This window comes from Acipenser ruthenus, chromosome 5, assembly GCF_902713425.1.
Source record: "Acipenser ruthenus chromosome 5, fAciRut3.2 maternal haplotype, whole genome shotgun sequence".
NCBI lineage: Eukaryota > Metazoa > Chordata > Actinopteri > Acipenseriformes > Acipenseridae > Acipenser > Acipenser ruthenus.
The window spans coordinates 21,729,440-21,747,011 of NC_081193.1; the positions used below are offsets into that span (position 1 = coordinate 21,729,440).

Genomic DNA, 17,572 nt, shown 5'->3' on the forward strand with positions numbered 1-17,572 from the left:
CTACAACTGCAGCCGTCTATGCAAAGGTGAGTATTGTCAAATTCAACCTTGCATAAAACAGTTCTGAACACATTGCAAGCTTGTCACGTAGAACCTGGGCCCATGGTGAGAGTACTGAGAGTGTCAGTGGATGCAGTGCCTATGCGTTGTGATAGGCTGTCACTATTAAGGCCATCATTGCGGACAGCAGCACGCCAAAAATATATTTTGGGAAAAGGTCAAAACAGACATTTGGTACTTCCTGTGCCAAACTCTTCCTGTAATGGTCTCATTTTAGAGCTCTCAATAAAATAAACACAGATTTGTAATTCTAAGTGCGCTCCAAGCTAAATGAGCTTTGACTTGTTGGCACCATGGTCTGCCCATTTTTTCTTTGAATGAGCTAATTACACCGGATTCGACTTTGCTGTTTACTGTCAATTTGAGATGATTCTCAGACATTAATGGGTAGTCAGAGCAGTTCATTGTTATCTACTAACTCACTGCTCGACATCAAGAATGACAGTTTTATATTATTTCCCTAGTAGACTGTAGATTGTAAGAAGCATGTCCCAATGATATAATACAGGTAGAGAGAGATCCCTTCTGTAGTCTGATCTTCTAATAACCATAACCATTATGCTATTTAAAATATTCTTAAAACCAGAAAAAATGTTTTGTGCACCTCAGGATTGCTTCAAATGACTGTTGTTCTTCCATCATTAACACTGCCAAATGAAAAAAAGGAGGCTATTAAAATTGCCTATCAAATGAAAACCTGTGGCGTGCAGATAACGGGATATTAGCATTTGTCTGTTTAGTTAAATATTTACAAAAAAAAAAAAGATAAATTTAAAGCTTTTTAAAGTCATCACCCTAGCTTCCAATTAGTAGTAGGCTAAAAAGAAGCTGAAACACAGCCAAATACATGTTTAGAGTTAAAATGATCACAAAACCTAATTAATGAACAGAACTGCTTTCCTAGCTGGTCATAAACAGCATCTGACTAGTGTATATACATTAGACTGTAGTAACTCCTAAACTGCTGGACAGTTTTCAAGAAAAGCAAGACAACATTTTAAGTGATATAAAGTGACTACAGCTTTGGGGTGGGACATTTGTGGTCTGTTTTAGATAACATAATTGTCCTCTCTTCAAATATATGAAAGTCATTTTAATGAGAAAGCCATCTAACAGGATTATTTGTACCTCAAATGTTATTGATATTGATTGTAATTCGCTATCATAAATGCGTGAATGTTATAAATATATATTGTTGTTACTACATCTTGTAAAGCGCTTTGTGATGGTGGTCCACTATGAAAGGCGCTATATAAAATAAAGATTGATTGATTGATTGATTGATAATATTTTCCTTCAGTAGATTTATTGGATCAGATTAAGGTTTACATTGCCCTGATCTTGGATTAGAGTGTGGATTCTATTATCTTCAAAGCTGGCCTGTTTCTGGTAAAAATGACGAGTTTGAAACGAAGTCCATTTTTCAACAAGTAAGGGGCAACAGATGCCTCTTCCACTTCCAATACACCTAAGTAATATGACTGTTTAGGTTTAAAGAAATGGAGAGTGAGGGGCCATCCTTGCTTTAACAGTGCTCTTGCACTATAATTAGACTACTTTGTTGTTAACGATAGGAAAATATGGTGCACCCTTTTTAAAATTGTTAGAAGAATCTCTACATGTTATATAGAGGTTGCGCGCAGGATTTTCAAAAGGTTATAAATGATAACTCCAGTGTTAATCAACAAATCAACATATATTCATTGATTTTGGCATTTTCCTACAGTCGTTATGCCTATTGCGTTATTAAATAATCGTGCTAATGTGATTTCCGAAATTATGTTGATTTACGAAATCATGTTAATATCTTAACGAGTAGTGCTTCTTGTGACTATTTATTTTAGCAAATCCGTGTTAATTGTCATAATTTATCAGGAGTTTATTTGCACTTGGAAAAGGTGGGCTTTAATTAATGAAAGAGTATATAACTATTCTTGAAACAGAAATCTAACAGACCATGGTGCCGATGATACAGAGAGAGTGTTCAGGACCAGTTAATTTCTTACAGACTACCTAGATAATTCAATATGTGTAGTTTATAAAATATTTTTGCCTTTTCAATACTTGTGGTTATGAATGAGATTTATTCACTTGCTTTAACCATTTGTAACCCATTTTGTAACCTTATGGAATGTTTGTTGTACAGTGGAAAGTCGCATATCTGACCGTCACATAATCACCCTGATCAATTAACCGCCTCGCTAAATAAATAAATAAATAAATAAATTAGGCTATGAGAGTAATGGTATTGGCAGCAAGTGCAGCGTCCCCGATGGAAACAGAAAGAAAGCGTTATGGCAATCAGCCTTTTGGTGCGTTCCCCTTTAGCAGTGGTCTGGACCTTCAAGATATTCTCTGCTGACCAGACAGTGCCAAGTAAACCGTCAGTCAAATGACATTACGTTGCCTCACTCACTTGCGTACAGTGTGCTTACTTATACTATGAAGCATACTACACTAATTATTATTTGTTCATTTGTCTGATGCCTTTATCCAAAATTACTTACAGGGTTTACTATGGGTTTTTTAAGAGTCTAGTGGTTTCCTGAAGGGGATGTGATCAGCCAATAAGAGAGCTGCATTTCCCCCGCATCAGTCTAAAACAACGACCAGATGCTAGAAAAAAACAAAAAAAACGTTGAGGGTATTCTCTGTTTCAGTTGAAGGGCTTGAGTGAGTTTAACCAATAGGCGAGTCGAAGAATGTCCTTTTTTTATCCTTTCTGTCCTTTCTCCATAAATTACATAGTTGATAAATATTAGAAATAATTATCATATGTTTTGCCTTGCACCAATTTACCACATTGCCAAAATTTGCATGAACGTTTCTAAAATGGCAAGTGATGTGTGGGACAGTAGGGATTAACATTAAAAAAACAGGATCAATAAAGTGCTGCTTCAGATTTTGGTAAGCGAGTCAGAATCGGGATACAGATGGAGGTGTGCTTCACGCTTTTCAAACACGGGCCCAACTTGCAAGGTACATGTTAAGCATGTTACTTTATGAAAATGTGTCTTTTGCCACTTTTTTATTGTGCAGAAACCATAATACCAGGAGTACATTTTTTTTTTTAAAAGTCTACTTTTATACTGTTTCTGCCTGGAAAATCTTTTTATGGAATAGATCATGGTAATTAATCTACGCAGAAACACAAGAGAGAAACACACAGAATATATTATTGTAAAAAATACGTAAAAGAAACAGGCATATATGTTCTAATCCAAGGCTGTTATTGTAGCATGACCAGGTCTCGCTCCAGCTCATCCAGAACTCCGCTGCTCGCCTGGTGTTCTCTCTGCCTCGCTTCTCCCACGCTACTCCACTGCTCCGCTCACTCCACTGGCTCCCGATCACCGCTCGCATCCAGTTCAAGACTCTTGTACTCGCCTACCGATGCCTTGACCAGACTGCACCCAGCTACCTCCAGACTCTCATCTCTCCCTACACCCCCACCTGACCTCTCCGCTCCACCTGCACTAGAAGACCGGCTGTACCTCCTCTACACTCCCCTGCCTCCAGAGCACGCTCCTTCTCCACCCTCGCCCCGCAGTGGTGGAACGACCTTCCTATGGGTGTCAGGACTGCCCAGTCCCTGACCACTTTCCAGCGCCTTCTCAAGACACACCTCTTTAGACAACACCTGGAAAAATTAAACTCTTCCCTTCTGGACAGTATAGCACTCTACCTTTAATGCACTTTAACTTGCACTTATCTGCTCCCTATTTTACTGTATTTAATCCTGCACTTAACCCAATCTGTAGTATTTTGTATTTCACTTGCACTTGTATCTAACCCTGATGTAACTATCAACGCTGTTATCTGCTCTTGAACTGCCCCGATATCAAATCATACTGGGTTTTGTATTTGCTCTTATTAGGACTGAAGACATTGTATTTTATATCTTGCTCTTAATTGTACTGTAATTCTTGATATGTATTTTTGTAGACAACTGTAAGTCGCCCTGGGTAAGGGCGTCTGCTAATAAATAAATAAATAAATAAATAAATAAATAAATAAATACATAATAATAATAATAATAATAATAATAATAGGTGAGTACCCAGGGTCTGGAAAGTGTGGGGATGATTGCTGAGAATACTATGGAGATTAAAATGGCAAAGTCAAGTACATCATTAGTCGTAGTAGTGGTTGTTACATAATAAATTTGAGGGGTATTTTAGCCCATATTGTGCATTGTTTGACTTAGACCTTTTTGTATAATTTTTTCATAGCACAGTTGTTTTTATAACATCATCCTTTTTTAGGATATCATGAAACAAAACTCCCTCTCTACAGCAGTTACTGCATAGTGTAATATTTCTTAATGCTTGTCATTTAAGGTTTAACTTCAGTGTTATATTACAGTACATGACTGAGTGATACATGCAGAGGATACAACGCTTTCAGTATTTTCAGCTTCTCTTCTTTATGGTGAATTGGTAATAATTGATCAGATTTTTTAAGGCTTATTTTGTATTCATAAATGTATTGTGTACCAATATTATTATTATTATTATTATTATTATTATTATTATTATTATTTATTTCTTAGCAGACGCCCCTAATCCAGGGTGACTTAGAGTCGTAAACAAAAATACATTTCAAGAATCACAGTACAAGTATTAATACAATTGAGAGCATGTATACATTTTAAAAGTATTTATTCATTGGCACTCAAATTGTCTCATTTTTTTAAATGTTTACACCTGGCTGTGCATATGAGTACCTGCACTTGTTTGTTGAGAATTTCACCCCTGTGTATAGTACTCTCAAGAACAGTCTAATGAATGCCCTTCCCTGAGTAGTGCTGTTTAAATAACTTTTGAGTAGAATTCACTTTCGTGGTCCATTCAACTGATCTACAGTGAAGGATCAAGAAAATCATCAGACCTGTCATTTTACTTACTTTTAAAGACAAAATCCATGCCAGCAATCACAGGTGTGGCCATTCCTCAGTTAGGTAGTTTTGTCTTTGTAGTGAAGACTAGTGCCCAGACTACAAGTGATTTATTCTTTTGTTTGAACATTTTATTTTGGCCCTCATGCCAGTTTATTTTGTTCCTGTTTTTGTGTTTGTTTTGTTAATAAACATGCACACCAGCACTGCAGCTTTCTTTCTCTGGGTCTCTTCCTGCCGGTAACAATAGTCACAATGAGAAAGTAAACATAACCGGAAACCCAATAAATCAAAAGCACATTAATCATGAGAATATATCAATAAATATACGAAACTTCTGCTTTTACCTTAAAGACTTCAAGTAAAAAGGAAAACACTAAAACAACAAAGCAACCTTGGACGTCTGCAATGCTCTTGTGATTTATTTTGCTGACGTGAATTACTCCCTGGATCCTTGGTGGTATTCTAAGTAATGCAGAAATCAATTGATGCACATATGTCAAAGTACTCTGTAAATATGAGCTGACATTCTTTTACAGTATGAACAAAAAAAACTGCATACTATTTTGGGGACTAAATTGGTAACAGGGATTGGATTATAACAGCAATACTTCTTAAACAGCATTTCAATAATAAGGTTTGCAAATGTATACAGTACATAGCGATCATTTTAATAATGTTCAGATTTTACAGAATCTATACGTGCTTTTATAGCATTAAATAAATAATGTGACTTTCTCAACAAGTCTGTATACTAGAATGTGTTGAAAATGTATTAAACACAATCACAATGGATCGATCTTTTGGAAAAAATTCATGCTTCTCTTTGCATAAAAGTCCTTCTTAATCACCTCCTGTTAAAGACAAAACTAATTTACAGCCTTCATTTGAATCTTTAAGCTTGCTAGCACTTAAGCTACACATCACATCTTCCACAGTGTGACCATTTGCTTTCTTTGTGCAAATGAATAAAACAGTTGTAACTGCAACTCAATCCTGCAATAACAGTGGAAACCAAGATATGTTGTAATTAAAAACCCTGCAAATGTTTTCCACATTCAACAATTTCCTTGTCTGGCCTGTGGTTTGGGACGGTCCCCGGGGTTATTCATATTCCTCTAAGGCAAGGAGGCAGTGAGGGCTTTGCGTGCCTGAGCTCTGTAAATGAACATTTCTATTCTCTGTAAATGTATCGCCTCATTACACCGCAGCTGATAACACTTGGATATCAAAATGCAAACTATGTCTTTACTTGGTCTTGACCTCTCCTACAGCTACGACTACAGTATATTGGGAGCAGCCCTCAAGTCCATTATTTTAATTGGATTTTGATTTTGTCTAATAGCATTATATTATATTGGGATCTATTCAATTAATCTAAACAGTGGTGGATCTAAAACTGTTTTAACCATTGCCCACATCAACAGACCACATGTTTTAACATACTGTATTCTATGACTCTCGTAATAAAGTTGCATTACATGTGTTGTTGAGTACAAATTTAGTGTTTCACTGACACAATCAATGTGGCCAGATCAATGTTAAATATATTTTTTTTCATTTTACAATAAACCCACTGAGTTTTTTTTAATTTTTTTGTTCACCTTTCTATTTTATAATGAAAACGTACATTACTGTGGGATATTGCTTCATCTGTATGAACGGTCCGGGTTTAGCACCACAAAGGAATAAATTAGGTTGTTCTACTATGAGTACATTTGTTTCCCACTGCAAACACAACACTTAAATCTAATTGGACTTAAACCAATTAATCACAAACAACAAAATATACAGTACTTTAGATTATGTTTACACATAAGGAGACAAACCAAATTACACAATTTACAAGGAACAAATATATTACTGCACCTTCATTATCACCTTCAACCTCGTTTTATCATTTATTTTTCAGACCTGCAACAGATTCAGCATGCCCTTAAAAAATAGATTTACATGTTTTCCAGCCTGGTATCTTATGAAATTATCTAGATATCGTTTACAGGCATAAACCACATTTATACAGTATATGATGACATGAAGATTTACCAGGTATTCCCAATCGAACATCATATAAGCTTTAGGGGATGTATTCACTTGATATAAACGTGCATGTGAGTCTCTTGTTGTTTTAAAATAAGTAAAACGTCATGGAGCATGCTACTAAGATTTAAAGGAATTCATTGATCAATTGCTTAGATCAATTGAACACACCAAGGTGTACTTAATGCTCTTCTAACCTTGGGTTATGTCCCTAGTACATTGTACCAGGGGTGTAATCTGGTTTGCAGTTATTGCAAGTCAAACGTTTGGAATTCCCTACCTGTTGCTGTCAGAGAGCCCAGCTTGGTGCCTGTTTTAAAATCAAAATGGAAAACATACCTTTCTAGTTGGGATTTTTTTTTCTTCTTGATTGTATATGAAGTGCCTTCAGGTGACTTTGGCTGTAAAAGGTACAATACAGATCAAATGTTATTGTCGTTATACATAGAAACAAAGCAGTCTGGCATTGGCGTGTGATTTTTATCCCAGTGTTTCTTTTTCAGTTTTGTTTTGTATAGTGCCTTAAATGAAAGAAAGGACCTTGCAAGAGTTATGATATTGTATACACTCAAGATAAAACAGCTCACATGTCGGCCAGCTAATCTTAATAATAATGTTGATAAAGCATTAACCTATTTACACTACAAATAGTATTGTGCACTTTTAATGTGAGTGCATGGTGACATAAATGCCTGAATGTTTGCATATATATAATCCTAAAGCAATCAGGAGGGTAGTATGAATTGATTTCTGCAGTCAATTGGTTACTAATGTTGCCAATGTTAATGTTAATGTTTATTAGATATGTGTAACAATAGCAGGGCCCAATACATAATTTTCAACAATTCATAGATTCCCAAGGCTTAGGGGTAGATGTACTAAGATGGGCCAGTCGCATTTTCGTTACGACAATTCGCAAAGTGCATTACATCTCATTACAATATCTTTCATCCACCCTGTTATGTGAATTTCTGCCGTAACGCCCAGAATCACATATTCATTTAAGGCTAAAGTGCAAGTAAGAACTGCAGCTGCAAAGCATTCACTAAAATGATGCTAACAGCGTTGCGTTTGTTTAGTACATTTCATGCTACACTTCCGACTGGTTTGCATGTGGTTTGCGACGGAAGCAACCCTTTAGTACATCTACCCCTTAGTTTGTTATTACTACACATGGTCAGAGATTAGAATTGTAATGTATCAGGGCTGATATTAATAGTAAAAATTGGCAAATTAAACCCAATTAATGGACACTAACTTAGCTTATGGGTAGATGCTCCTGGAAGCTTGGATGTTTCTGGAGCATTTGCCTCCGGATAAAGTGACAGCATGTTTCTGTAGCACAGTACAAAACAATCAGCGTACCGGAAAGGACTTTAGAATTCGCTAAATAACACCACAGGGCATATTTTATTGGTTAAATCTGTTCTTTAAACTAATGTTCTTACTGTGAAACGTGAAGGTTTTACAGTATTAAAGTCTTAAGCATTATGCAAAGGTTTGTTAGTCCTGTAATGTTATATCTGCCAGTCTTAAAACAGCACACTGGTTTTTTTTTTTTGTCTTCTGTCTTTTTTTTTTACAAGAAAGATGTGATTCCACTGTATATTTAAGACAGATTCAAGGTGCAAATTTCGCTTGAGAAGATATTATATGAAGGAGAATTGTCTTTAGAGGGCAAACATTATAATTTAACTGGATCCCTTTTGTTCTTTTCAAATCAAGGCCAACACTTTGTGGTTGGATATAAAATATTATGTTTAGACGTCACTATATTTTCCTAATTAGCAAAAAAAAATTAAATCTCAGGCTACATTACTCATGTGGTTGTTGGCCATGGGCTGCTGTTTGGCAAACTTCTCTGGTGTTTGGGAGGTCCTTCTCTGTTGTTCTGCCTGATTTTCAAGCCTGAATTGTTTACAGCATCTTTCTACTTCTATCGCAGTGAAAATGTACAGTAAGCAGATCACTGCAACTAATGCCAGCTGCCTTTAATCACCAATCACCGAAACGAATAACTGTGGATGGGTGTTTTTTTTTTGTCCAGAGAACAACATATTGTCTCATTTTATATTAGCAACAGCTCCTCATTATTAATAACTGTTGTCTAATGAATCATGAAGCAGTTATTACAAAATTATACCTTTCATGCATCACTATTTATGGAAAATGAATTATGAAGTACCGTAATTTTCCAAACACAACACACATCCTGTGACTCGTGTGTGTGAGAAGCCTTGGGTTATAGCCCTTGTATAACACACACCCATTGTATCAATAATATCACAGCGTACTATACAGAGTATTATAACCTGTGTGTACCGTGCACCTTGTGTTTAACATGCATCTTGTAGAAAACAAGCCTCAAATTTGCAAAAAAGGATGCACTTTATACTAATAAAATTATGATACAGAGCAAACTTTTTTTTTTCTGTGATCCTTGGAAAGTCTTTTTTTTTATACCAGTTTCAACAAGTAGAACTGTACCCTACAGATGTTGCAGCTCACTGGAGCACCAAACCCTAGACAGAAAAAAAGAGCATATCATAATGTTTATAATGTTAGTTAAAAAAAAAACTTAAACAAAAAAAAATCTTGTTTCCTTATCTTCTAGTCACAAACAAGACAAAGACAAAAAAAAAAGTTACTTATTTCTTCCAGATTCTGCAGACCCCGTCTGTTAACATTTAATGCATTACTCAATCCAACTGATTTCCGGTCAGCCTAGGAAATCTTTGACATTGGAGGGGGGGGAGGAGGTTGGGGGGGTTGGGGGGATAAGCAGAGGTGCAGAGCAAATAATTGCAAATAATTTTGCAATAATTGCAAAATTCAAATTGCATTGTGGCCAGGCAATTATTTTGCACTGCGCTCTATGTCAGCTTAAGAGTAATTTAAATTACTCAACACAGACAAATAATGATCCACAATTATGATAACGAGCGCATCGGACTATTTAGTGGCAGTACTTGCAGAGTTAGGAGTACAGTGAGCAGTAGGCGCTGTATGACATTTGTGGAGCACGAAAATACAAAGCAAAAAAAATATGTCGGCGGAAGGGCAGCAAAGTCTTGTTGGCTCACGGAAAAAAAAAGAAACATTTTCGAAGAAGGAGCTGAGAGTCCTTATGACTGAGGTCACTCAGCATGAAATGCAGTTGTTTGGAAATGCCTCAGCCAGCATCAATTATGCTAGTCCTAAGAAAATGATATGTATTGCCTGCCCTTTTTAGCATGACATCCAGAAATTTGCCTAGCACTCTGAAAAAGGTGGATAGGGCTATCCCTCCAAACATTCCAACTGTGGTCTGAAAGGAACCAGAGGCTAAGTAGTGCAGAGAACACAGCACCTTCACATGTGCAGGGATAGCGGTCCCTAGATTGACTCTGGAGTCTAGCCCATCTCTCAATTCAGCTATTAGGTCTAGGATGACCTGCGGAGTGAGACCATAATGCTTTAGCACCGCATCCTCCGGCCTCCCAAACAAAGTGAATAAGCAGGGTCTTCTTCATCTTGCCTTTCTCCTCTGAACATGTTCCTCTCCTCAACAAGAACCAAGTGTCGCTGCATCAGGAAGTGTACCACAGCAGCCACCCTGAAGCCAATGACAGGTGTCTGCAGTTGTGTGCTTTTATACAGCTCTTAGTTACTCGCTTCTACAATGGTTTGCAGCTTGTAAGAAGAGGTGTAAAGTTTTTGGGGGGTCAGCAATCCTTACATCACATTATAATGTTTGCGCCTGCTTAGTATCCAGATCCCGCCCAATTCCATGCTCTTTTCTTCATTTTAATGCATTTCAATATAATTGTAATGGATTAATGATGGCAAAGTGCAAATTTGATGGCGGGCGCAGAACACCAAATGAACACCATTCTTTACAAACACCGCATTTTTAGCAACCGGTAAAATCATACTTTACGGCTCCTAAACATGATTTACAGCAGCATTATGGGGGTTGTGCACCAGCAAATCACTTTGCGAGTATCCTTACATCACCCCACTAGATGTGCATTACGGTCATTTTCATAAGGGTCAGGTAGGGTGATTCCAAGTAATCAAATTATATGTCAAAGGTCACTTTATCGAACATTCCTACATGTGAATTGGAGGTGCATACACCTACAGAGATCCTTTGTTATTTTGCGATTCAAAAATTCAATTGACAGTCAATTGTGATTTAAGTGTGTAAGGACCCCAAATGCATGATACTCTCTTTTTTAAAATAACGTGTTAATGTGTAAACACATTACTATAAACAAAATCCATTTGCTATAGTGTGTGGTATAATGCCCCCGCTCAATGCCATGCTGTACAGGGTTAAAACACTAGAGGAGACACTGTGTGGTTCTTAAGTAGATTTTACTGCTTATTGCCCTCCTACATTGTGTTATTTTAAATCATAGTTGTATTCGTATTATTATTGAACTGTAGTTGTAAGAAAAAAATTAAGAGGTTTAGTCCTAACAGTGCATTTCATGTGTATGTCATCTCTGAAGTACTGGAAATTGAAAAGTACAAGGCAGACAGACTTTTCTCAGTGTATTACAATATGAGTGATTCTATTAATAACCTCAAACAGTAAGAAACGCTGTTCCACATAATTCATTAATACATATTTAAAACTTTATTTTACAGTCACCATCACTGGCCAATTAACTATGTGTGAGCCTAATTTCATTTAATTAATTTATTATTGTTCACACACTTCAAATAAAGGGTCCAGGTTATGTGTTAGATACTAGTCCCAAGCTCATTAACATTTTAATTTGGTTTACTTCTTGTAATTATGTGATACATTTTAAATGTATAGGGATTTGTCTGGATCGCCACATCACAGTTTATTTGATTTATTTTGGGGTTTTTTTCCACTTAGCAATCCTTCTGAAGTCCTCATCGTCAAGTGTGTGAACAATAATAAATAAATTAAATAAAATTAGGCTCTCACATCACTTAAAAATATAACTCATGTACAACACCTTATTTAAAGGTTACCGTATTTACAGGGTATGCATATATACATGACTTCAAGTACTCTGTACAATTCTTTGCGTTTACTCAATACCATATATTTTCAAATTATTTTTTTTTTGAAGAGGATACTTTTTATCACACTTTTGTGATAGCTAAGCCTAGGATGTAGACAATAAGGCTCTGTCATAGAAAACATATAAAACAAAACTACAGTACGAAAAAATGGTAACTTGTTTATTTAAAAACATATGTAAAATATCATTATAATTACATTTTAATATTTTGTGGAGAAGGGGAAAAAACAACTGCTTCTTGTTATAAACATTCAAAAAGTGTTCTGTATTCCCAGGGATCATCTTAGAGGATCAATACATTCTGGTTGAGATAAACGAGAACAAGAAGATGTGGTTTCACTTATATAATTGAAATTGAAATTACATTGGTTGGCTTGGCTAGGCTGTCATATGAGCACCCCAACACATACTTCACCACCTCTGATTTAATCACATGCACGCCATACTGATTACAAAATACTTCACAGCGCCGACACCTTTGACTGCCATGAGTCTTGTCTAGTAATTGCCATTCACCTTTTCATGAAAAAAGCAAGCAAGCACATATATGTAAATTGACATGTATTATTATTATTATTATTATTATTATTATTATTATTATTATTATTATTATTATTCACGTTGTGCTGTTTACAGTGTTTAATAATGTTTACAGTGTTTAGTGGTTTATGACAGTATTCTCGATAAGGTATAAAATGCCATATTCATATGTATTTGTTGTAACGTGTAGATAATAAAATATTATTTTAAATTGAAACTAAATTATTACAGCATATTTTCTTTTATCTCTCTCTCATAGTTGTATCCCTGCCGCCACCAGTAAGTAAGCTCCTTCACCTGTTGTCAATAGAACAAATACCATGCGCAACTTCAGAGCTGTTGCCACCCACAATGTGTATGCTAATTAGAATTTTTACGCCAGATATTTTTCCTTCTAATTAGTTAGTAAATATGGAGTGACACTTTGGGAAATACCACACACAGTCATCTCAATTTCCCTCCACCAGTTCTGGCCAAATTTCCACCGCTTAGTAAATGAGGCCCAAAGTGTGGTCAAATATCTCCTCATGCCTGAAAACCCTAGTTTTGCTCAAGCTTAAAGTGTATCATAATCTGTAACTGTCTGATCTATGGATTTAACTCTGACTTTAGGCACTATAGGTATACAATGTAATGCTAATCACTTAAAACGTTGTTTTCAAATGTTTTCAAAATTATTAGCTGTACAATAAGTAGCGGAATGTCTGCTGAAATAAATAAATAAATAAATAAATAAATAAATACATAAATAAATAAATACATAAATAAAATAAAGGTGCCTGTTCACAGCAAATTGAATTTAAAGAATCATCCTGAGGTAAATACGAACTTGCAATGGACCATATTTATGTCGATGGACAGAAATTACTGTGAGCAGAAAAAAAAAACCAGGGAAAACAATGAAAGTACAACTTAAACACTGTTTGAAACAACACTAGCACAGAATGAAGAATAATGAAAGCTAAAACACTGTAATCATTAGTTTAGACGTGTTTATAAAATGAAAATGATGAATGGTTAACGCAACAGCCTGAAAAGTAGCTGTTGAGACACGGGCCCGCCCCCCAGAACATGACTGCACTGAGGGAGAGCCCAGCCTCTCCAGCCTGCCACGCACCCTGCAGAAACTAAATGTGAAGCACTCAGCACTCAGGTAAGGAAACCTTTGGGAAACCATGGCTAAGGGTAGCCCTTCCTCCAGGCTCCAAGATGGCCGTCTCCCTGTTTGGCCCCACCGCACGTGATGGAGAGGCCAAACAAAAGAAACAACATGAATGAAAGCCACACGGTGCCTTTATGCACTTGTTGATTGTTATTTAAGCAATTATGTCCAGTACAAGGGGCTAGTCCCTTGCCATCCACTAAATGATCAACTAGTAGCTTAGGGGCCGAAGATGAAGTCAAAGCCACTAAACGCTCTTGCTGGTCATTAGCAAACTGGAAAGGACATGCCCAGGATACTTTGCTTCTAGTATGAACCAAAAATGACTTTTCAGAGGTTTGCATAATTTATTTATTTAAATATACATATGTACCTAGAATTCACTGAACAACTAGTCTTAATGTTCTATTCAAAACCCTCAGCAGTTGTATAAAAATAAGATTCAGAATAAAACCAATAAAATCTGATAAAGACACTAACTACCAGTTCTGGCTTCTTCATTCGCATCTTCCCAGTCTACTAAAACCTCAAATACATAGTGGAGAGTCTGTCGATCCAAATTGCATTGCTGATTCTGGCATAGATTAGCATAGCCTGTAAAGAACTGATGTTATCACTAATACAGGCTATACTAATTAAAACCAGAATCATCAATTCAGTCTTCAGAATATTTTTCCTGTAGAGGTTGCATTTGATCTCAGGCACTGCGGATTAAAACCTTCAATTAAAACATAAAGCCAGTTCACAGGGTGAGGGGGGTGTTACAGTGACCTCCGTGGGCTTTTAAACTGAGATCCACTGAACATAACCCAATACAGTAGAACCTCCCCTAGACAAAAAAGCAATATCATGGAAACAAATAGGAGGCTGTTACTGTTTAAAACGATTTAGCTTTTGGGATGTATTCAGTGAATCTAAATGGTGACAGTGATCTAAATACTGATGATATTTAAATCATTAATAAAGGGCCCAAGGTCATAAATTTCAGGAAGTTGAACATGTTAATGATTTACAACAAGTACATCCATTGAATAGACCCCATTGTGTGTCTATTAATCTAATCAGTATTAGAAAACATATAAAACATTATATGTATAATGTACATTATAATACAGCAGTATTTGGCTTTATCTTGCATGCAGTGTGCTATTGCTGTAGTTATCTACAAGGATGTGGATGCAGCTGTGGGTACTTGTGGGTGGGACCTACAGAGGGCCATTACAGTACATGTCCCTGGAAAGCACACTAATAATCCTGAACAGCTACCTCAAAACCAGGATTATTCAGGGGAAACCAATACAAACCCAATTTGTTATTGAGTATTACATAATGTACAGAACTAAACAGACTTTAGAGAAGACTTTAATAAATACTGTGCATGCTTACAGGGTAATAAAAGCAAGAGACTGTATTATTTTATTATTACTATTATTATTTATTTTATTTTTTTTGCCAGGTCATGAATTGAGCTGTGTAGTAGGCATTTAATTTTTCTTTTTTTTAGTTCTGAAATGTCAATGAATTTGCTAAAATTTCTCATAAAACAAAGGTACATGTTCATTCTCCTTTTATTTGTTTCAGGGCACTATATCACTCATTTCTAAGCTCTAATCCTTTAAAAATGTACAACAGTCTAGGCTTTAATGTCTTGTCTGAAATATAGCAATTGGCCAATTTTCTACCTGTAAGGTGATGTGCCTGTTTCAATTTATGCCAGTCGTTTATTTGGTTAGACTTTCAAATTGAAAGCAAATGAAATCTATGTAACAATGACTATGATTGGTCATCCCGTTGGCAAAACAACATAATTGGAGAATAAATTATAAAGTACTTTATTAAAGGTTAAAAAGGTTGTTTCTTTGACTGATCACACATGACAAGCAATACCAGCACTCTTCAATAAGCTGATTGCTTGTCTGCGCCACAATACTTTTTCTGGAAAAGCATGGAATAGACCGTTTGTGTCTGCCAGTACCTGCAACTTATAAGTTAAGCTAATAAACCAGACATTCAGCAAACCTTTGTTGTCTTTGATTGTTTTTATGGTCACTCACGGCATATAAACTACTGTCTTAGATGAAAATGAGAATGGACATGGTTTGTTTGTGGTTACATACAGTACAGAGTGCCAAGCATGGTTTAGTAATGGTTAACCCTGGTGATTGATGGCCAAATCATGTTTAATCATTATTCAGGTTATAAGAAATAATAAACACAGTATAGAATCATATGACACAAGTATTGATTATTATTATTTCGATGGACAGAAAGAAAGATTCATATATACATATATCCTAAGATTGATACGAGTCTTAAAGAATGGTATAACTAAGCTGGATAAGTAGTTATTTTTATATAAATAAATGTTTTGTGACAGATGTAAAGAGGGACAAAAGGCTCATGCTTACATCCCCAGATACTGAAACTCTCAATAATGTGCAAAAGGTTGTCACTGACCATGTTTCCTTACAATTGGATAAACAGTAAATATAACTATAAACAGTGACATACATACACCCCCACTTTGTGGAGGACAGGCATCTGCAGGGGGAGATTTTAAAGCTCCTGAATTTCTGACCAAACCAGCGCCAAGTAGATAAAGTCTGCTTCCCAAGATGTTAAGGGAGGAATAACAATCGTTTTGTTAATACCCAATCTCCAGATACGGGACAGAGTTCTGACTCTGCTAAAATGTGAATGTCTGTCTGGACATCTGAAGTTGAATCTAAGAATCCCCATTCTTGCCTCCATTTCTGCGGTATTCTGCGTAATCCTTTCTATCAGTTCTAGTTTTCCATTTGTTAGGGACAATAGTTGTGCTGCCTTTCACTGCCACCACATGTGAAAGATTCACAGTCTCTTTACCAGCACGTAAACACTGACCCTACATACAGGAACTTGTTTTAACAGCACGGTTGTGCTATTTTAATTACAAAACACACACACACACACAAAAAAAAAAAATAAATAAATAAATAAAAATAGGAAAACAAACCTAACTCCTTTTGGAGCACTAACTAAACAGGCTTTCTCACACTGTAGCAGCCCAGAACACACTGGCTGCTGTCTTTTTATTCTCTATAGCTGGCTGTAATTTTCAATGATCACCAGCTGGTCATAATAATTAACACAGAATACACAATTAACAAATTATAGGCTTTTCAGCCCTGTGGCCTGCTGGGGAATGTAGTCCCTCCACTTGCCAGGACTACATTTTCTTCTTCTCTCCCCTACTGTGCCAATATACAAATACATACATATATATATATATATATATATATATATATTGTGAGATAGCGGGTTGTGTTAGACAGCAGGGAGGGGGTTAAAACCTCCCTGGGAGAGAAATGCACCTTTTTGTTTGTATTGTGTTGATTTATTGTTTCATTTAATTTGTTGAATTGTATTGTTTAATTTAATTGTTTAAATTGTTTTATTATTAATTATCATCCGCACCTGGGCGTTATTGGAAATTAGATCCAGGTGCGGGATTTAAAAGGAGAGCAGGCAGTCTGCTCGAGGCTGCTGAGGAGAAGGAGGCAGACGAGGTGCTCTGTCTCCGAGGAGAGAGAGAGAGAGAGAGAGAGAGAGAGAGAGAGAGAGAGAGAGAGAGAGAGAGAGAGAGAGAGAGAGAGAGAGAGAGAGAGAGAGAGAGAGAGAGAGAGAGAGAGAGAGAGAGAGAGAGAGAGAGAGAGAGAGAGAGAGAGAGAGAGAAAAAAAGTAAGTGCGGTACCAAACTGTTGTTTTTGTGAGGACGGGAAAATAGCTTAGCTGTCCCGTGTTAGTCAGGGTGTTCCTGAAAGTTGAGTTAGTGCTCCAAGAGGAGCT

At 36.3% G+C, this 17,572-nt stretch overlaps 1 protein-coding gene across 2 annotated transcripts in view; it reads right to left on the minus strand.

The window, feature by feature from the left end:
- Positions 1-17,572, minus strand: part of LOC117403283 (muscarinic acetylcholine receptor M3-like) — a 100,260-nt gene that overhangs the window by 44,363 nt on the left and 38,325 nt on the right. For both annotated transcript variants that reach the window (XM_034005318.3, XM_059023820.1), the window contains exon 3: positions 7,337-7,398. The gene's annotated coding sequence lies outside the window, so the exon portion shown is untranslated. The remainder of the gene's footprint in view (positions 1-7,336; positions 7,399-17,572) is intronic.